Raw genomic sequence first — 20,988 nt, 5'->3', positions numbered from 1 at the left:
CGGTGTCATTGGCATGTGGTTCCGGCATGTCTGAGAGGTGGTTCCGGCATGCCCGGCAGGTGGTTCCGGAGTGTCTGCCGAGTGGTTCTGGAGCCAGCACGGCAGGTGATTCCGAAGAGTTCACCAAATGGTTGTGACGTAGCCGGCAGGTTATTTTGGCGTGTCAGGAAGGTGGTTCCGGCTAGTTGAGCAGGTGGATCAGGCGTGCTCGCCCGGGGGTTCAGGCGGGTCTGGCAGGTGGTTTCGGTCTGTTCGGGGAGTGGTTCCGGCATCTCAGGCACATGGTTCTGGCACGTCTGAGAGGTGGTTACGGCCGGCCGGAGAGGTGTTTCCGGAGTGTCCGCCATGTGGTTCTGGCGTAGCTGAACGGTGATGTTGGCGTGACCGGCAGGTGGTTCCAGACAGCCCGGCAGGTGATTCCGGAGTGTCTGCCGTGTGGTTCTGGCGTAGCTGTCAGGTGATTTTGGCGTGTTCAGCAGGTGGTTCCGGCGAGCTCGGCAGGTGGTACCAGCGTGTCCGGAACATGGTTCTGGCACGTCTGAGTGATGGTTCCGGCATGCCCGGCAGGTGATTCCGGAGTGTCCGGCATGTGGTTCTGGCACCTCTGAGAGGTGGTTCCGGCATGCCCGGCATGTGGTTCCGGAGTGTCTGCCGAGTGGTTCTGGCGTAGTCGGCAGGTGATTCTGGCGTGTCCAGCATGTGGTTCGGGGGAGTCGATCAGGTGGTTCCGGCATACTCGGCAGGTGGTACCGGCGTGTCCGGAACATGGTTCTGGCAAGTCTGAGAGGTGGTTCCGGCATGCCCGACAGGTGATTCCGGAGTGTTCGCCAAGTGGTTCTGGTGTAGCCGGCAGGTCATTTTGCATGTCCGGCGGTGGTTCTGGCGAGTCAAGCCGGTGGTTCCGGCGTGTCCGGCAGGTGTTTCCGGTCTGTCCGGCAGGTGGTTATGGCGTGTCCGGCACGAGGTTCTGGCACGTCTGAGAGTTGGTTCCGGCATGCCCGACAGGTGATTCCGGAGTGTTAGCCAAGTGGTTCTTGCGTAGCCGGCAGGTCATATTGCATGTCCGGCGGTGGTTCCGGCGAGTCAAGCTGGTGGTTACGGCGTAGCCGGCTGTTGATTTTGGCGTGTCCACTAGGTGGTTCTGGGGAGTGGATCAGCTGGTTCCGGCATACTCGGCAGGTGGTACCGGCGTGTCCAGAACATGGTTCTGGCAAGTCTGAGAGGTGGTTCCGGCACGCCCGACAGGTCATTCCGGAGCGTCCGCCAAGTGTTTTTGGCGTACCCGGCAGGTGATTTTGGCATGTCCGACAGGTGTTTCTTGCGAGTCGAGCAGGTGGCTCAGGCATGCTCAGCTGGTGCTTCCGGCGTCTCTGGCACGTGGTTCTGGTGTGTCTGAGAGCTGGTTCTGGCATGTCCGGCAGATGATTCCGGAGTGTCCACCAAGTGGTTCTGGTATACCTGGCAGGTGATTTTGGCATGTCAGGAAGGTGGTTCCGGCTAGCTGAGCAGGTGGATCAGGTGTGCTCGCCGGGGGGTTCAGGCGGGTCTGGCAGGTGGTTTCGGTCTGTTCGGGGAGTGGTTCCGGCATCTCAGGCACATGGTTCTGGCACGTCTGAGAAGTGGTTCCGGCCGGCCCGACAGGTGTTTGCTTGGTGTCCGCCAAGTGGTTCTGGCATAGCTGGCAGGTGATGTTGGCGTGACCAGCATGTGGTTCCAGCCAGCCACGCAAGTGATTCCGAAGTGTTTACCAAATGGTTGTGGCGTAGCCGGCAGGTGATTTTGGCGTGTCCAGCAGGTGGTTTTGGCGAGTCGAGCAGGTGGTTCTGGCGTGCTCGGCAGGTGCTTCCGGTGTCATTGGCATGTGGTTCCGGCATGTCTGAGAGGTGGTTCCGCCATGCCCGGCAGGTGATTCCGGAGTGTTCCCCAAGTGGTTCTGGCATAGCCGGCAGGTGATTTTGCATGTCCGGCAATGGTTCCGGCGAGTCGAGCCGGTGGTTCCGGCATGTCCGGCAGGTGGTTCCGGCATGCCCGGCTGGTGATTCCGGAGTGTCCGGCATGTGGTTCTGGCACCTCTGAGAGGTGGTTCCGGCATGCCCGGCAGGTGATACCGGAGTGTCCAGCATTTGGTTCTGGCACCTCTGAGAGGTGGTTCCGGAATGCCTGGCGTGAGATTCCGGAGTGTCTGCCGAGTGGTTCTGGCGTAGCCGGCAGTTGATTTTGGCGTGTCCACTACGTGGTTCTGGGGAGTGGATCAGCTGGTTCCGGCATACTCGGCAGGTGGTACCGACGTGTCCAGAACATGGTTCCGGCAAGTCTGAGAGGTGGTTCCGGCAAGCCCGACAGGTGATTCCGGAGCGTCCGCCAAGTGTTTCTGGCGTACCCGGCAGGTGATTTTCGCCTGTCCGACAGGTCTTTCTTGCGAGTCGAGCAGGTGGCTCAGGCATGCTCAGCTGGTGCTTCCGTCGTCTCTGGCACGTGGTTCTGGTGTGTCTGAGAGCTGGTTCTGGCATGTCCGGCAGATGATTCCGGAGTGTCCACCAAGTGGTTCTGGTATACCTGGCAGGTGATTTTGTCATGTCAGGAAGGTGGTTCCGGCTAGTTGAGCGGGTGGATCAGGCGTGCTTGCCAGGGGGTTCAGGCGGGTCTGGCAGGTGGTTTCGGTCTGTTCGGGGAGTGGTTCCGGCATCTCAGGCTCATGGTTCTGGCACGTCTGAGAGGTGGTTCCGGCTGGCCCGACAGGTGTTTCCATGGTGTCCGCCAAGTGGTTCTGGCATAGGTGGCAGGTGATGTTCGCGTGACCGGCAGGTGGTTCCAGCAAGCCCGGCAGGTGATTCCGAAGTGTTCACCAAATGGTTGTGGCATAGCCAGCAGGTGATTTTGGCGTGTCCAGCAGGTGGTTTTGGCGAGTCGAGCAGATGTTTCTCGCGTGCTCGGCAGGTGCTTCCGGTGTCATTGTCATGTGGTTCCGGCATGTCTGAGAGGTGGTTCCGGCATGCCCGGCAGGTGGTTCCGGAGTGTCTGCCGAGTGGTTCTGGAGCCAGCCCGGCAGGTGATTCCGAAGAGTTCACCAAATGGTTGTGAGGTAGCCGGCAGGTTATTTTGGCGTGTCAGGAAGGTGGTTCCGGCTAGTTGAGCAGGTGGATCAGGCGTGCTCGCCAGGGGGTTCAGGCGGGTCTGGCAGGTGGTTTCGGTCTGTTCGGGGAGTGGTTCCGGCATCTCAGGCACATGGTTCTGGCACGTCTGAGAGGTGGTTACGGCCGGCCGGAGAGGGGTTTTTTGGAGTGTCCGCCAAGTGGTTCTGGCGTAGCTGAAAGGTGATGTTGGCGTGACCGGCAGGTGATTCCAGCCATCCCGGCAGGTGATTCCGGAGTGTCTGCCGTGTGGTTCTGGCGTAGCTGGCAGGTGATTTTGGCGTGTTCAGCAGGTGGTTCCGGCGAGCTCGGCAGGTGGTACCAGCGTGTCCAGAACATGGTTCTGGCACGTCTGAGAGATGGTTCCGGCATGCCCGGCAGGTGATTCCGGAGTGTCCGGCATGTGGTTCTGGCACCTCTGAGAGGTGCTTCCGGCATGCCCGGCAGGTGGTTCCGGAGTGTCTGCCGAGTGGTTCTGGCGTAGTCGGCAGGTGATTCTGGCATGTCCAGCATGTGGTTCTGGGGCGTGGATCAGGAGGTTCCGGCATACTCGGCAGGTGGTACCGGCGTGTCCGGAACATGGTTCTGGCAAGTCTGAGAGGCGGTTCCGGCAGGCCGGAGAGGTGTTTCCGGAGTGTCCGCCAAGTGGTTCTGGCGTAGCTGAAAGGTGATGTTGGCGTGACCGGCAGGTGGTTCCAGCCAGCGCGGCAGGTGATTCCGAAGTGTCTGCCGTGAGGTTCTGGCGTAGCTGAAAGGTGATGTTGGCGTGACCGGCAGGTGGTTCCAGCAAGCCCGGCAGGTGATTCCGAAGAGTTCACCCAATGGTTGTGGCGTAGCCGGCAGGTGATTTTTTTGTGTCCAGCGGGTGGTTTTGGCGAATCGAGCAGGTGGTTCTGGCGTGCTCGGCAGGTGCTTCCGGTGTCATTGGCATGTGGTTCCGGCATGTCTGAGAGGTGGTTCCGCAATGCCCGGCAGGTGATTCCGGAGTGTTCCCCAAGTGGTTCTGGCGTAGCCGGCAGGTGATTTTCCATGTCTGGCAATGATTCCGGTGAGTCGAGCCGGTGGTTCCAGCATGTCCGGTAGGTGGTTCCGGCATGCCCGGCAGGTGATTCCGGAGTGTCCGGCATGTGGTTCTGGCACCTCTGAGACGTGGTTCCGGCATGCCCGGCAGGTGATACCGGAGTGTCCGGCATTTGGTTCTGGCACCTCTGAGAGGTGGTTCCGGAATGCCTGGCATGTGATTCCGCAGTGTCTGCCGAGTGGTTCTGGCGTAGCCGGCAGTTGATTTTGGCATGTCCGACAGGTGTTTCTTGCGAGTCGAGCAGGTGGCTGAGGCATGCTCAGCTGGTGCTTCCGGCGTCTCTGAAACGTGGTTCTGGTGTGTCTCAGAGCTGGTTCTGGCATGTCCGGCAGATGATTCCGGAGTGTCCACCAAGTGGTTCTGGTATACCTGGCAGGTGATTTTGGCGTGTCAGGAAGTTGGTTCCGGCTAGTTGAGCAGGTGGATCAGGCGTGCTCGCCAGGGGGTTCAGGCGGGTCTGGCAGGTGGTTTCGGTCTGTTCGGGGAGTGGTTCCGGCATCTCAGGCACATGGTTCTGGCACGTCTGAGAGGTGGTTCCAGCCGGCCCGACAGGTGTTTCCATGGTGTCCGCCAAGTGGTTCTGGCATAGCTGAAAGGTGATGTTGGCGTGACCGGCAGGTGGTTCCAGCCAACCCGGCAGGTGATTCCGGAGTGTCTACCGAGTGGTTCTGGCGTAGCTGGCAGGTGATTTTGGCGTGTCCAGCAGGTGCTTCCGGCGAGCTCGGCAGGTGGTACCGGCGTGTCCGGAACATGGTTCTGGCACGTCTGAGAGATGGTTCCGGCATGCCAGTCAGGTGATTCCGGAGTGTCCGGCATGTGGTTCTGGCACCTCTGAGAGGTGGTTACGGCATGCCCGGCAGGTGGTTCCGGGGTGTCTGCCGAGTGCTTCTGGCGTAGCTGGCAGGTGATTCTGGGGTGTCCAGCAGGTGGTTCTGTGGAGTGGATCAGGTGGTTCCGGCTTACTCGGCAGGTGGTACCGGCGTGTCCGGAACATGGTTCTGGCAAGTCTGAGAGGTGGTTCCGGCATGCCCGACAGGTGATTCCGGAGTGTTCGCCAAGTGGTTCTGGCGTAGCCGGCAGGTCATTTTGCATGTCCGGCGGTGGTTCCGGCGAGTCAAGCCGGTGGTTCCGGTGTAGCCGGCTGTTGATTTTGGCGTGTCCACTAGGTGGTTCTGGGGAGTGGATCAGCTGGTTCCGGCATACTCGGCAGGTGGTACCGGCGTGTCCAGAACATGGTTCTGGCAAGTCTGAGAGGTGGTTCCTGCACGCCCCACAGGTGATTCCGGAGCGTCCGCCAAGTGTTTCTGGCGTACCCGGCAGGTGATTTTGGCATGTCCGAGAGGTGTTTCTTGCGAGTCGAGCAGGTGGCTCAGGCATGCTCAGCTGGTGCTTCCGGCGTCTCTGGCACGTGGTTCTGGTGTGTCTGAGAGCTGGTTCTGGCATGTCCGGCAGATGATTCCGGAGTGTCCACCAAGTGGTTCTGGTATACCTGGCAGGTGATTTTGGCGTGTCAGGAAGTTGGTTCCGGCTAGTTGAGCAGGTGGATCAGGCGTGCTCGCCAGGGGGTTCAGGCGGGTCTGGCAGGTGGTTTCGGTCTGTTCGGGGAGTGGTTCCGGCATCTCAGGCACATGGTTCTGGCACGTCTGAGAGGTGGTTCCAGCCGGCCCGACAGGTGTTTCCATGGTGTCCGCCAAGTGGTTCTGGCATAGCTGAAAGGTGATGTTGGCGTGACCGGCAGGTGGTTCCAGCCAACCCGGCAGGTGATTCCGGAGTGTCTACCGAGTGGTTCTGGCGTAGCTGGCAGGTGATTTTGGCGTGTCCAGCAGGTGCTTCCGGCGAGCTCGGCAGGTGGTACCGGCGTGTCCGGAACATGGTTCTGGCACGTCTGAGAGATGGTTCCGGCATGCCCGGCAGGTGATTCCGGAGTGTCCGGCATGTGGTTCTGGCACCTCTGAGAGGTGGTTCCGGCATGCCCGGCAGGTTGTTCCGGAGTGTCTGCCGAGTGGTTCTGGCGTAGCCAGCAGGTGGTTCTGGCGTGTCCAGCAGGTGGTTCTGGGGAGTGGATCATGTGGTTCCGGCATACTCGGCAGGTTGTTCCGGAGAGTCTGCCGAGTGGTTCCGGCGTGTCCAGCAGGTGTTTCCGGTCTTTCTGGCAGGTGGTTCTGGCGTGTCCGGAACGAGGTTCTGGCACCTCTGAGAGGTGGTTCCGGCATGCCTGGCAGGTGATTCCGGAGTGTCCGGCATGTGGTTCTGGCACCTCTGAGAGGTGGGTCCGGCATGCCCGGCAGGTGGTTCCGGAGGTTCTGCCGAGTGGTTCTGGCGTAGTCGGCAGGTGATTCTGGCGTGTCCAGCAGGTGTTTCTTGGGAGTGGATCAGGTGGTTCCAGCATACTCGGCAGGTGGTACCGTCTTGTCCGGAACATGGTTCTGGCAAGTCTGAGAGGCGGTTCCGGCATGCCCGACAGGTGATTCCGGAGTGTTCGCCAAGTGGTTCTGGCGTAGCCGGCATGTCATTTTGCATGTCTGGCGGTGGTTCCGGCAAGTCAAGCCAGTGGTTCCGGCGTGTCCGGCAGGTGGTTCTGGCGTGACCGGCACGAGGTTCTGGCACGTCTGAGAGCTGGTTCCGGCATGCCCGACAGGTGATTCCGGAGTGTCCGCCACGTGGTTCTGGCGTACCCGGCAGGTGATTTTGGCGTGTCTGGCAGGTGTTTCTTGCAAGTCGAGCATTTGGCTCAGGCATGCTCAGCAGGTGATTCCGGCGTGTCCGGCACTTCGTTCTGGTGTGTCTGAGAGCTGGTACTGGCATGTCCGGCAGATGATTCCGGAGTGTCCACCAAGTGGTTGTGGCATACCCGGCAGGTGATTTTAGCGTGTCAGGTAGGTGGTTCCAGCGAGTCGAGTAGGTGGTTCCGGCGTGCTCGGCAGGTGGTTCAGGCGGGTCTGGCAGGTGGTTTCGGTCAGTTCCGGGTGTGGTTCCGGCATCTCAGGCACATGGTTCTGGCACGTCTGATAGGTTTTTCCGGCCGGCCCGACAGGTGTTTCCATGGTTTCCGCCAAGTGGTTCTGGCATAGCTGGCAGGTGATGTTGGCGTGACCGGCAGGTCGTTCCAGCCAGCCCGGCAGGTGATTCCGAAGTTTTCACCAAATGTTTGTGGGGTAGCCGGCAGGTGATTTTGGCGTGTCCCGCAGGTGGTTTTGGCGAGTCGAGCAGGTGGTTCTGGCATGCTCGGCAGGTGCTTCCGGTGTCATTGTCATGTGGTTCCGGCATGTCTGAGAGGTGGTTCCGCCATGCCCGGCAGGTGATTCCGGAGTGTTCCCCAAGTGGTTCTGGCATAGCCGGCAGGTGATTTTGCATGTCCGGCAATGGTTCCGGCGAGTCGAGCCGGTGGTTCCGGCATGTCCGGCAGGTGCTTCCGGCATGCCCGGCAGGTGATTCCGGAGTGTTCGCCAAGTGGTTCTGGCGTAGCCGGCAGGTGATTTTGCGTTTCCGGCGAGTCGAGCCGTGGTTCCGGAATTTCCGGCTGGTGGTTCCGGCATGTCCGGCAGGTGGTTCCAGCATGTCCAGCACGTGGTTCCAGCATGCCAGGCAGGTGATTCCCGAGTGTCCGGCATGTGGTTCTGGCACCTCTGAGAGGTGGTTCCGGCATGCCCGGCAGGTGATACCGGAGTGTTCCCCAAGTGGTTCTGGCATAGCCGGCAGGTGATTTTGCATGTCCGGCAATGGTTCCGGCAAGTCGAGCCGGTGGTTCCGGCATGTCCGTCAGGTGGTTCCGGCATGTCCAGCACGTGGTTCCAGCATGCCCGGCAGGTGATTCCGGAGTGTCCGGCATGTGGTTCTGGCACCTCTGAGAGGTGGTTCCGGAATGCCTGGCCTGTGATTCCGGAGTGTCTGCCGAGTGGTTCTGGCGTAGCCGGCAGTTGATTTTGGCGTGTCCACTAGGTGGTTCTGGGGAGTGGATCAGCTGGTTCCGGCATACTCGGCAGGTGGTACCAGCGTGTCCAGAACATGGTTCTGGCAAGTCTGAGAGGTGGTTCCGGCACGCCCGACAGGTGATTCCGGAGCGTCCGCCAAGTGTTTCTGGCGTACCCGGCAGGTGATTTACGCCTGTCCGACAGGTGCATCTTGCGAGTCGAGCAGGTGGCTGAGGCATGCTCAGCTGGTGCTTCCGGCGTCTCTGGCACGTGGTTCTGGTGTGTCTGAGAGCTGGTTCTGGCATGTCCGGCAGATGATTCCGGAGTGTCCACCAAGTGGTTCTGGTATAACTGGCAGGTGATTTTGGCGTGTCAGGAAGTTGGTTCCGGCTAGTTGAGCGGGTGGATCAGGCGTGCTTGCCAGGGGGTTCAGGCGGGTCTGGCAGGTGGTTTCGGTCTGTTCGGGGAGTGGTTCCGGCATCTCAGGCTCATGGTTCTGGCACGTCTGAGAGGTGGTTCCGGCTGGCCCGACAGGTGTTTCCATGGTGTCCGCCAAGTGGTTCTGGCATAGGTGGCAGGTGATGTTCGCGTGACCGGCAGGTGGTTCCAGCAAGCCCGGCAGGTGATTCCGAAGTGTTCACCAAATGGTTGTGGCATAGCCAGCAGGTGATTTTGGCGTGTCCAGCAGGTGGTTTTGGCGAGTCGAGCAGATGTTTCTCGCGTGCTCGGCAGGTGCTTCCGGTGTCATTGTCATGTGGTTCCGGCATGTCTGAGAGGTGGTTCCGGCATGCCCGGCAGGTGGTTCCGGAGTGTCTGCCGAGTGGTTCTGGAGCCAGCCCGGCAGGTGATTCCGAAGAGTTCACCAAATGGTTGTGAGGTAGCCGGCAGGTTATTTTGGCGTGTCAGGAAGGTGGTTCCGGCTAGTTGAGCAGGTGGATCAGGCGTGCTCGCCAGGGGGTTCAGGCGGGTCTGGCAGGTGGTTTCGGTCTGTTCGGGGAGTGGTTCCGGCATCTCAGGCACATGGTTCTGGCACGTCTGAGAGGTGGTTACGGCCGGCCGGAGAGGGGTTTTTTGGAGTGTCCGCCAAGTGGTTCTGGCGTAGCTGAAAGGTGATGTTGGCGTGACCGGCAGGTGATTCCAGCCATCCCGGCAGGTGATTCCGGAGTGTCTGCCGTGTGGTTCTGGCGTAGCTGGCAGGTGATTTTGGCGTGTTCAGCAGGTGGTTCCGGCGAGCTCGGCAGGTGGTACCAGCGTGTCCAGAACATGGTTCTGGCACGTCTGAGAGATGGTTCCGGCATGCCCGGCAGGTGATTCCGGAGTGTCCGGCATGTGGTTCTGGCACCTCTGAGAGGTGCTTCCGGCATGCCCGGCAGGTGGTTCCGGAGTGTCTGCCGAGTGGTTCTGGCGTAGTCGGCAGGTGATTCTGGCATGTCCAGCATGTGGTTCTGGGGCGTGGATCAGGAGGTTCCGGCATACTCGGCAGGTGGTACCGGCGTGTCCGGAACATGGTTCTGGCAAGTCTGAGAGGCGGTTCCGGCAGGCCGGAGAGGTGTTTCCGGAGTGTCCGCCAAGTGGTTCTGGCGTAGCTGAAAGGTGATGTTGGCGTGACCGGCAGGTGGTTCCAGCCAGCGCGGCAGGTGATTCCGAAGTGTCTGCCGTGAGGTTCTGGCGTAGCTGAAAGGTGATGTTGGCGTGACCGGCAGGTGGTTCCAGCAAGCCCGGCAGGTGATTCCGAAGAGTTCACCCAATGGTTGTGGCGTAGCCGGCAGGTGATTTTTTTGTGTCCAGCGGGTGGTTTTGGTGAATCGAGCAGGTGGTTCTGGCGTGCTCGGCAGGTGCTTCCGGTGTCATTGGCATGTGGTTCCGGCATGTCTGAGAGGTGGTTCCGCAATGCCCGGCAGGTGATTCCGGAGTGTTCCCCAAGTGGTTCTGGCGTAGCCGGCAGGTGATTTTCCATGTCTGGCAATGATTCCGGTGAGTCGAGCCGGTGGTTCCAGCATGTCCGGTAGGTGGTTCCGGCATGCCCGGCAGGTGATTCCGGAGTGTCCGGCATGTGGTTCTGGCACCTCTGAGACGTGGTTCCGGCATGCCCGGCAGGTGATACCGGAGTGTCCGGCATTTGGTTCTGGCACCTCTGAGAGGTGGTTCCGGAATGCCTGGCATGTGATTCCGCAGTGTCTGCCGAGTGGTTCTGGCGTAGCCGGCAGTTGATTTTGGCATGTCCGACAGGTGTTTCTTGCGAGTCGAGCAGGTGGCTGAGGCATGCTCAGCTGGTGCTTCCGGCGTCTCTGAAACGTGGTTCTGGTGTGTCTCAGAGCTGGTTCTGGCATGTCCGGCAGATGATTCCGGAGTGTCCACCAAGTGGTTCTGGTATACCTGGCAGGTGATTTTGGCGTGTCAGGAAGTTGGTTCCGGGTAGTTGAGCAGGTGGATCAGGCGTGCTCGCCAGGGGGTTCAGGCGGGTCTGGCAGGTGGTTTCGGTCTGTTCGGGGAGTGGTTCCGGCATCTCAGGCACATGGTTCTGGCACGTCTGAGAGGTGGTTCCAGCCGGCCCGACAGGTGTTTCCATGGTGTCCGCCAAGTGGTTCTGGCATAGCTGAAAGGTGATGTTGGCGTGACCGGCCGGTGGTTCCAGCCAACCCGGCAGGTGATTCCGGAGTGTCTACCGAGTGGTTCTGGCGTAGCTGGCAGGTGATTTTGGCGTGTCCAGCAGGTGCTTCCGGCGAGCTCGGCAGGTGGTACCGGCGTGTCCGGAACATGGTTCTGGCACGTCTGAGAGATGGTTCCGGCATGCCAGTCAGGTGATTCCGGAGTGTCCGGCATGTGGTTCTGGCACCTCTGAGAGGTGGTTACGGCATGCCCGGCAGTTGGTTCCGGGGTGTCTGCCGAGTGCTTCTGGCGTAGCTGGCAGGTGATTCTGGGGTGTCCAGCAGGTGGTTCTGGGGAGTGGATCAGGTGGTTCCGGCTTACTCGGCAGGTGGTACCGGCGTGTCCGGAACATGGTTCTGGCAAGTCTGAGAGGTGGTTCCGGCATGCCCGACAGGTGATTCCGGAGTGTTCGCCAAGTGGTTCTGGCGTAGCCGGCAGGTCATTTTGCATGTCCGGCGGTGGTTCCGGCGAGTCAAGCCGGTGGTTCCGGTGTAGCCGGCTGTTGATTTTGGCGTGTCCACTAGGTGGTTCTGGGGAGTGGATCAGCTGGTTCCGGCATACTCGGCAGGTGGTACCGGCGTGTCCAGAACATGGTTCTGGCAAGTCTGAGAGGTGGTTCCTGCACGCCCCACAGGTGATTCCGGAGCGTCCGCCAAGTGTTTCTGGCGTACCCGGCAGGTGATTTTGGCATGTCCGAGAGGTGTTTCTTGCGAGTCGAGCAGGTGGCTCAGGCATGCTCAGCTGGTGCTTCCGGCGTCTCTGGCACGTGGTTCTGGTGTGTCTGAGAGCTGGTTCTGGCATGTCCGGCAGATGATTCCGGAGTGTCCACCAAGTGGTTCTGGTATACCTGGCAGGTGATTTTGGCGTGTCAGGAAGTTGGTTCCGGCTAGTTGAGCAGGTGGATCAGGCGTGCTCGCCAGGGGGTTCAGGCGGGTCTGGCAGGTGGTTTCGGTCTGTTCGGGGAGTGGTTCCGGCATCTCAGGCACATGGTTCTGGCACGTCTGAGAGGTGGTTCCAGCCGGCCCGACAGGTGTTTCCATGGTGTCCGCCAAGTGGTTCTGGCATAGCTGAAAGGTGATGTTGGCGTGACCGGCAGGTGGTTCCAGCCAACCCGGCAGGTGATTCCGGAGTGTCTACCGAGTGGTTCTGGCGTAGCTGGCAGGTGATTTTGGCGTGTCCAGCAGGTGCTTCCGGCGAGCTCGGCAGGTGGTACCGGCGTGTCCGGAACATGGTTCTGGCACGTCTGAGAGATGGTTCCGGCATGCCCGGCAGGTGATTCCGGAGTGTCCGGCATGTGGTTCTGGCACCTCTGAGAGGTGGTTCCGGCATGCCCGGCAGGTTGTTCCGGAGTGTCTGCCGAGTGGTTCTGGCGTAGCCGGCAGGTGGTTCTGGCGTGTCCAGCAGGTGGTTCTGGGGAGTGGATCATGTGGTTCCGGCATACTCGGCAGGTTGTTCCGGAGAGTCTGCCGAGTGGTTCCGGCGTGTCCAGCAGGTGTTTCCGGTCTTTCTGGCAGGTGGTTCTGGCGTGTCCGGAACGAGGTTCTGGCACCTCTGAGAGGTGGTTCCGGCATGCCTGGCAGGTGATTCCGGAGTGTCCGGCATGTGGTTCTGGCACCTCTGAGAGGTGGGTCCGGCATGCCCGGCAGGTGGTTCCGGAGGTTCTGCCGAGTGGTTCTGGCGTAGTCGGCAGGTGATTCTGGCGTGTCCAGCAGGTGTTTCTTGGGAGTGGATCAGGTGGTTCCAGCATACTCGGCAGGTGGTACCGTCTTGTCCGGAACATGGTTCTGGCAAGTCTGAGAGGCGGTTCCGGCATGCCCGACAGGTGATTCCGGAGTGTTCGCCAAGTGGTTCTGGCGTAGCCGGCATGTCATTTTGCATGTCTGGCGGTGGTTCCGGCAAGTCAAGCCAGTGGTTCCGGCGTGTCCGGCAGGTGGTTCTGGCGTGACCGGCACGAGGTTCTGGCACGTCTGAGAGCTGGTTCCGGCATGCCCGACAGGTGATTCCGGAGTGTCCGCCACGTGGTTCTGGCGTACCCGGCAGGTGATTTTGGCGTGTCTGGCAGGTGTTTCTTGCAAGTCGAGCATTTGGCTCAGGCATGCTCAGCAGGTGATTCCGGCGTGTCCGGCACTTCGTTCTGGTGTGTCTGAGAGCTGGTACTGGCATGTCCGGCAGATGATTCCGGAGTGTCCACCAAGTGGTTGTGGCATACCCGGCAGGTGATTTTAGCGTGTCAGGTAGGTGGTTCCAGCGAGTCGAGTAGGTGGTTCCGGCGTGCTCGGCAGGTGGTTCAGGCGGGTCTGGCAGGTGGTTTCGGTCAGTTCCGGGTGTGGTTCCGGCATCTCAGGCACATGGTTCTGGCACGTCTGATAGGTTTTTCCGGCCGGCCCGACAGGTGTTTCCATGGTGTCCGCCAAGTGGTTCTGGCATAGCTGGCAGGTGATGTTGGCGTGACCGGCAGGTCGTTCCAGCCAGCCCGGCAGGTGATTCCGAAGTTTTCACCAAATGTTTGTGGGGTAGCCGGCAGGTGATTTTGGCGTGTCCCGCAGGTGGTTTTGGCGAGTCGAGCAGGTGGTTCTGGCATGCTCGGCAGGTGCTTCCGGTGTCATTGTCATGTGGTTCCGGCATGTCTGAGAGGTGGTTCCGCCATGCCCGGCAGGTGATTCCGGAGTGTTCCCCAAGTGGTTCTGGCATAGCCGGCAGGTGATTTTGCATGTCCGGCAATGGTTCTGGCGAGTCGAGCCGGTGGTTCCGGCATGTCCGGCAGGTGCTTCCGGCATGCCCGGCAGGTGATTCCGGAGTGTTCGCCAAGTGGTTCTGGCGTAGCCGGCAGGTGATTTTGCGTTTCCGGCGAGTCGAGCCGTGGTTCCGGAATTTCCGGCTGGTGGTTCCGGCATGTCCGGCAGGTGGTTCCAGCATGTCCAGCACGTGGTTCCAGCATGCCAGGCAGGTGATTCCCGAGTGTCCGGCATGTGGTTCTGGCACCTCTGAGAGGTGGTTCCGGCATGCCCGGCAGGTGATACCGGAGTGTTCCCCAAGTGGTTCTGGCATAGCCGGCAGGTGATTTTGCATGTCCGGCAATGGTTCCGGCAAGTCGAGCCGGTGGTTCCGGCATGTCCGTCAGGTGGTTCCGGCATGTCCAGCACGTGGTTCCAGCATGCCCGGCAGGTGATTCCGGAGTGTCCGGCATGTGGTTCTGGCACCTCTGAGAGGTGGTTCCGGCATGCCCGGCAGGTGATACCGGAGTCTCCGGCATTTGGTTCTGGCACCTCTGAGAGGTGGTTCCGGAATGCCTGGCCTGTGATTCCTGAGTGTCTGCCGAGTGGTTCTGGCGTAGCCGGCAGTTGATTTTGGCGTGTCCACTAGCTGGTTCTGGGGAGTGGATCAGCTGCTTCCGGCATACTCGGCAGGTGGTACCGGCGTGTCCAGAACATGGTTCTGGCAAGTCTGAGAGGTGGTTCCGGCATGCCCGGCAGGTGGATGCGGAGTGTCTGCCGAGTGGTTCTGACGTAGCCGGCAGGTGATTCTGTCGTGTCCAGCAGGTGGTTCTGGGGAGTGGATCAGGTGGTTCCGGCATACTCGGCAGGTGGTACCGGCGTGTCCGGAACATGGTTCTGGCAAGTCGGAGAGGTGGTTCCGGCATGCCCGAGAGGTGATTCCGGAGCGTCCGACAAGTGTTTCTGGCGTACCCGGCAGGTGATTTTCGCTTGTCCGACAGGTGTATCTTGTGAGTCGAGCAGGTGGCTCAGGCATGCTCAGCTGGTGCTTCCGTCGTCTCTGGCACGTGGTTCTGGTGTGTCTGAGAGCTGGTTCTGGCATGTCCGGCAGATGATTCCGGAGTGTCCACCAAGTGGTTCTGGTAGACCTGGCAGGTGATTTTGGCGTGTCAGGAAGGTGGTTCCGGCTAGTTGAGCAGGTGGATCAGGCGTGCTCGCCAGTGGGTTCAGGCGGGTCTGGCAGGTGGTTTCGGTCTGTTCGGGGAGTGGTTCCGGCATCTCAGGCTCATGGTTCTGTCAAGTCTGAGAGGTGGTTCCGGCCGGCTCGACAGGTGTTTCCATGGTGTCCGCCAAGTTGTTCTGGCATAGCTGGCAGGTGATGTTGGCGTGACCAGCAGGTGGTTCCAGCAAGCCCGGCAGGTGATTCCGAAGAGTTCACCAAATGGGTGTGGCGTAGCCGGCAGGTGATTTTGGCGTGTCCAGCAGGTGGTTCCGGCGAGCTCGGCAGGTGGTACCAGCGTGTCCGGAACATGGTTCTGGCAAGTCTGAGAGATGGTTCCGGCATGCCAGTCAGGTGATTCTGGAGTGTCCGGCATGTGGTTGTGGCACCTCTGAGAGGTGGTTCCAGCATGCCCGGCAGGTGATTCCGGAGTGTCTGGCATGTGGTTCTGGCACCTCTGAGAGGTGGTTCCGGCATGCCCGGCAGGTGGTTCCGGCATGCCCGGCAGGTGATTCCGGAGTGTCCGGCATGTGGTTCTGGCACCTCTGAGAGGTGGTTCCGGCATGCCCGTCAGGTGATACCGGAGTGTTCGCCAAGTGGTTCTGGCATAGCCGGCAGGTGATTTTGCATGTCCGGCAATGGTCCCGGCGAGTCGAGCCGGTGGTTCCGGAATGTCCGGCAGGTGGTTCCGGCATGTCCGGCAGGTGGTTCCGGCATGTCCAGCACGTGGTTCCAGCATGCCCTGCAGGTGATTCCGGAGTGTCCGGCATGTGGTTCTGGCAGCTCTGAGAGGTGGTTCCGGAATGCCTGGCCTGTGATTCCGGAGTGTCTGCCGAGTGGTTCTGGCGTAGCCGGCAGTTGATTTTGGCGTGTCCACTGGGTGGTTCTGGGGAGTGGATCAGCTGGTTCCGGCATACTCGGCTGGTGGTACCGGCGTGTCCAGAACATGGTTCTGGCAAGTCTGAGAGGTGGTTCCGGCACGCCCGACAGGTGATTCCGGAGCGTCCGCCAAGTGTTTCTGGCGTACCCGGCAGGTGATTTTCGCCTGTCCGACAGGTGCATCTTGCGAGTCGAGCAGGTGGCTGAGGCATGCTCAGCTGGTGCTTCCGGCGTCTCCGGCACGTGGTTCTGGTGTGTCTGAGAGCTGGTTCTGGCATCTCCGGCAGATGATTCCGGAGTGTCCACCAAGTGGTTCTTGTATACCTGGCAGGTGATTTTGGCATGTCAGGAAGTTGGTTCCGGCTAGTTGAGCAGGTGGATCAGGCGTGCTCGCCAGGGGGTTCAGGCGGGTCTGGCAGGTGGTTTCGGTCTGCTCTGGGAGTGGTTCCGGCATCTCAGGCTCATGGTTCTGGCATGTCTGAGAGGTGGTTCCGGCCGGCCCGACAGGTGTTTCCATGGCGTGCGCCAAGTGGTTCTAGCATAGCTGGCAGGTGATGTTGGCGTGACCGGCAGGTGGTTCCAGCAAGCCCGGCAGGTGATTCCGAAGATTTCACCAAATGGCTGTGGCGTAGCCGGCAGGTGGTTTTGGCGTGTCCAGCAGGTGGTTTTGGCGAGTCGAGCAGGTGGTTCTGGCGTGCTCGGCATGTGCTTCCGGTGTCATTGGCATGTGGTTCCGGCACGTCTGAGAGTTGGTTCCGGCATGCCCGACAGGTGATTCCGGAGCGTCCGGCATGTGGTTCTGGCACCTCTGAGAGGTGGTTCCGGCATGCCCGGCAGGTGATTCCGGAGTGTCCGGCATGTGGTTCTGGCACCTCTGAGAGGTGGTTCCGGCATGCCCGGCAGGTGGTTACGGAGTGTCTGCCGAGTGGTTCTGGCGTAGCCGGCAGGTGATTTTGGCGTGTCCAGCAGGTGATTTTGGCGTGTCCAGCAGGTGGTTTTGGCGAGTCGAGCAGATGTTTCTCGCGTGCTCGGCAGGTGCTTCCGGTGTCATTGTCATGTGGTTCCGGCATGTCTGAGAGGTGGTTCCGGCATGCCCGGCAGGTGGTTCCGGAGTGTCTGCCGAGTGGTTCTGGAGCCAGCCCGGCAGGTGATTCCGAAGAGTTCACCAAATGGTTGTGAGGTAGCCGGCAGGTTATTTTGGCGTGTCAGGAAGGTGGTTCCGGCTAGTTGAGCAGGTGGATCAGGCGTGCTCGCCAGGGGGTTCAGGCGGGTCTGGCAGGTGGTTTCGGTCTGTTCGGGGAGTGGTTCCGGCATCTCAGGCACATGGTTCTGGCACGTCTGAGAGGTGGTTACGGCCGGCCGGAGAGGGGTTTTTTGGAGTGTCCGCCAAGTGGTTCTGGCGTAGCTGAAAGGTGATGTTGGCGTGACCGGCAGGTGATTCCAGCCATCCCGGCAGGTGATTCCGGAGTGTCTGCCGTGTGGTTCTGGCGTAGCTGGCAGGTGATTTTGGCGTGTTCAGCAGGTGGTTCCGGCGAGCTCGGCAGGTGGTACCAGCGTGTCCAGAACATGGTTCTGGCACGTCTGAGAGATGGTTCCGGCATGCCCGGCAGGTGATTCCGGAGTGTCCGGCATGTGGTTCTGGCACCTCTGAGAGGTGCTTCCGGCATGCCCGGCAGGTGGTTCCGGAGTGTCTGCCGAGTGGTTCTGGCGTAGTCGGCAGGTGATTCTGGCATGTCCAGCATGTGGTTCTGGGGCGTGGATCAGGAGGTTCCGGCATACTCGGCAGGTGGTACCGGCGTGTCCGGAACATGGTTCTGGCAAGTCTGAGAGGCGGTTCCGGCAGGCCGGAGAGGTGTTTCCGGAGTGTCCGCCAAGTGGTTCTGGCGTAGCTGAAAGGTGATGTTGGCGTGACCGGCAGGTGGTTCCAGCCAGCGCGGCAGGTGATTCCGAAGTGTCTGCCGTGAGGTTCTGGCGTAGCTGAAAGGTGATGTTGGCGTGACCGGCAGGTGGTTCCAGCAAGCCCGGCAGGTGATTCCGAAGAGTTCACCCAATGGTTGTGGCGTAGCCGGCAGGTGATTTTTTTGTGTCCAGCGGGTGGTTTTGGCGAATCGAGCAGGTGGTTCTGGCGTGCTCGGCAGGTGCTTCCGGTGTCATTGGCATGTGGTTCCGGCATGTCTGAGAGGTGGTTCCGCAATGCCCGGCAGGTGATTCCGGAGTGTTCCCCAAGTGGTTCTGGCGTAGCCGGCAGGTGATTTTCCATGTCTGGCAATGATTCCGGTGAGTCGAGCCGGTGGTTCCAGCATGTCCGGTAGGTGGTTCCGGCATGCCCGGCAGGTGATTCCGGAGTGTCCGGCATGTGGTTCTGGCACCTCTGAGACGTGGTTCCGGCATGCCCGGCAGGTGATACCGGAGTGTCCGGCATTTGGTTCTGGCACCTCTGAGAGGTGGTTCCGGAATGCCTGGCATGTGATTCCGCAGTGTCTGCCGAGTGGTTCTGGCGTAGCCGGCAGTTGATTTTGGCATGTCCGACAGGTGTTTCTTGCGAGTCGAGCAGGTGGCTGAGGCATGCTCAGCTGGTGCTTCCGGCGTCTCTGAAACGTGGTTCTGGTGTGTCTCAGAGCTGGTTCTGGCATGTCCGGCAGATGATTCCGGAGTGTCCACCAAGTGGTTCTGGTATACCTGGCAGGTGATTTTGGCGTGTCAGGAAGTTGGTTCCGGCTAGTTGAGCAGGTGGATCAGGCGTGCTCGCCAGGGGGTTCAGGCGGGTCTGGCAGGTGGTTTCGGTCTGTTCGGGGAGTGGTTCCGGCATCTCAGGCACATGGTTCTGGCACGTCTGAGAGGTGGTTCCAGCCGGCCCGACAGGTGTTTCCATGGTGTCCGCCAAGTGGTTCTGGCATAGCTGAAAGGTGATGTTGGCGTGACCGGCAGGTGGTTCCAGCCAACCCGGCAGGTGATTCCGGAGTGTCTACCGAGTGGTTCTGGCGTAGCTGGCAGGTGATTTTGGCGTGTCCAGCAGGTGCTTCCGGCGAGCTCGGCAGGTGGTACCGGCGTGTCCGGAACATGGTTCTGGCACGTCTGAGAGATGGTTCCGGCATGCCAGTCAGGTGATTCCGGAGTGTCCGGCATGTGGTTCTGGCACCTCTGAGAGGTGGTTACGGCATGCCCGGCAGGTGGTTCCGGGGTGTCTGCCGAGTGCTTCTGGCGTAGCTGGCAGGTGATTCTGGGGTGTCCAGCAGGTGGTTCTGGGGAGTGGATCAGGTGGTTCCGGCTTACTCGGCAGGTGGTACCGGCGTGTCCGGAACATGGTTCTGGCAAGTCTGAGAGGTGGTTCCGGCATGCCCGACAGGTGATTCCGGAGTGTTCGCCAAGTGGTTCTGGCGTAGCCGGCAGGTCATTTTGCATGTCCGGCGGTGGTTCCGGCGAGTCAAGCCGGTGGTTCCGGTGTAGCCGGCTGTTGATTTTGGCGTGTCCACTAGGTGGTTCTGGGGAGTGGATCAGCTGGTTCCGGCATACTCGGCAGGTGGTACCGGCGTGTCCAGAACATGGTTCTGGCAAGTCTGAGAGGTGGTTCCTGCACGCCCCACAGGTGATTCCGGAGCGTCCGCCAAGTGTTTCTGGCGTACCCGGCAGGTGATTTTGGCATGTCCGAGAGGTGTTTCTTGCGAGTCGAGCAGGTGGCTCAGGCATGCTCAGCTGGTGCTTCCGGCGTCTCTGGCACGTGGTTCTGGTGTGTCTGAGAGCTGGTTCTGGCATGTCCGGCAGATGATTCCGGAGTGTCCACCAAGTGGTTCTGGTATACCTGGCAGGTGATTTTGGCGTGTCAGGAAGTTGGTTCCGGCTAGTTGAGCAGGTGGATCAGGCGTGCTCGCCAGGGGGTTCAGGCGGGTCTGGCAGGTGGTTTCGGTCTGTTCGGGGAGTGGTTCCGGCATCTCAGGCACATGGTTCTGGCACGTCTGAGAGGTGGTTCCAGCCGGCCCGACAGGTGTTTCCATGGTGTCCGCCAAGTGGTTCTGGCATAGCTGAAAGGTGATGTTGGCGTGACCGGCAGGTGGTTCCAGCCAACCCGGCAGGTGATTCCGGAGTGTCTACCGAGTGGTTCTGGCGTAGCTGGCAGGTGATTTTGGCGTGTCCAGCAGGTGCTTCCGGCGAGCTCGGCAGGTGGTACCGGCGTGTCCGGAACATGGTTCTGGCACGTCTGAGAGATGGTTCCGGCATGCCCGGCAGGTGATTCCGGAGTGTCCGGCATGTGGTTCTGGCACCTCTGAGAGGTGGTTCCGGCATGCCCGGCAGGTTGTTCCGGAGTGTCTGCCGAGTGGTTCTGGCGTAGCCGGCAGGTGGTTCTGGCGTGTCCAGCAGGTGGTTCTGGGGAGTGGATCATGTGGTTCCGGCATACTCGGCAGGTTGTTCCGGAGAGTCTGCCGAGTGGTTCCGGCGTGTCCAGCAGGTGTTTCCGGTCTTTCTGGCAGGTGGTTCTGGCGTGTCCGGAACGAGGTTCTGGCACCTCTGAGAGGTGGTTCCGGCATGCCTGGCAGGTGATTCCGGAGTGTCCGGCATGTGGTTCTGGCACCTCTGAGAGGTGGGTCCGGCATGCCCGGCAGGTGGTTCCGGAGGTTCTGCCGAGTGGTTCTGGCGTAGTCGGCAGGTGATTCTGGCGTGTCCAGCAGGTGTTTCTTGGGAGTGGATCAGGTGGTTCCAGCATACTCGGCAGGTGGTACCGTCTTGTCCGGAACATGGTTCTGGCAAGTCTGAGAGGCGGTTCCGGCATGCCCGACAGGTGATTCCGGAGTGTTCGCCAAGTGGTTCTGGCGTAGCCGGCATGTCATTTTGCATGTCTGGCGGTGGTTCCGGCAAGTCAAGCCAGTGGTTCCGGCGTGTCCGGCAGGTGGTTCTGGCGTGACCGGCACGAGGTTCTGGCACGTCTGAGAGCTGGTTCCGGCATGCCCGACAGGTGATTCCGGAGTGTCCGCCACGTGGTTCTGGCGTACCCGGCAGGTGATTTTGGCGTGTCTGGCAGGTGTTTCTTGCAAGTCGAGCATTTGGCTCAGGCATGCTCAGCAGGTGATTCCGGCGTGTCCGGCACTTCGTTCTGGTGTGTCTGAGAGCTGGTACTGGCATGTCCGGCAGATGATTCCGGAGTGTCCACCAAGTGGTTGTGGCATACCCGGCAGGTGATTTTAGCGTGTCAGGTAGGTGGTTCCAGCGAGTCGAGTAGGTGGTTCCGGCGTGCTCGGCAGGTGGTTCAGGCGGGTCTGGCAGGTGGTTTCGGTCAGTTCCGGGTGTGGTTCCGGCATCTCAGGCACATGGTTCTGGCACGTCTGATAGGTTTTTCCGGCCGGCCCGACAGGTGTTTCCATGGTGTCCGCCAAGTGGTTCTGGCATAGCTGGCAGGTGATGTTGGCGTGAC

The sequence above is a fragment of the Equus caballus genome, chromosome 23, assembly GCF_041296265.1.
Source record: "Equus caballus isolate H_3958 breed thoroughbred chromosome 23, TB-T2T, whole genome shotgun sequence".
Taxonomy (NCBI): domain Eukaryota; kingdom Metazoa; phylum Chordata; class Mammalia; order Perissodactyla; family Equidae; genus Equus; species Equus caballus.
Note: the sequence above shows the minus strand (reverse complement) of the source record.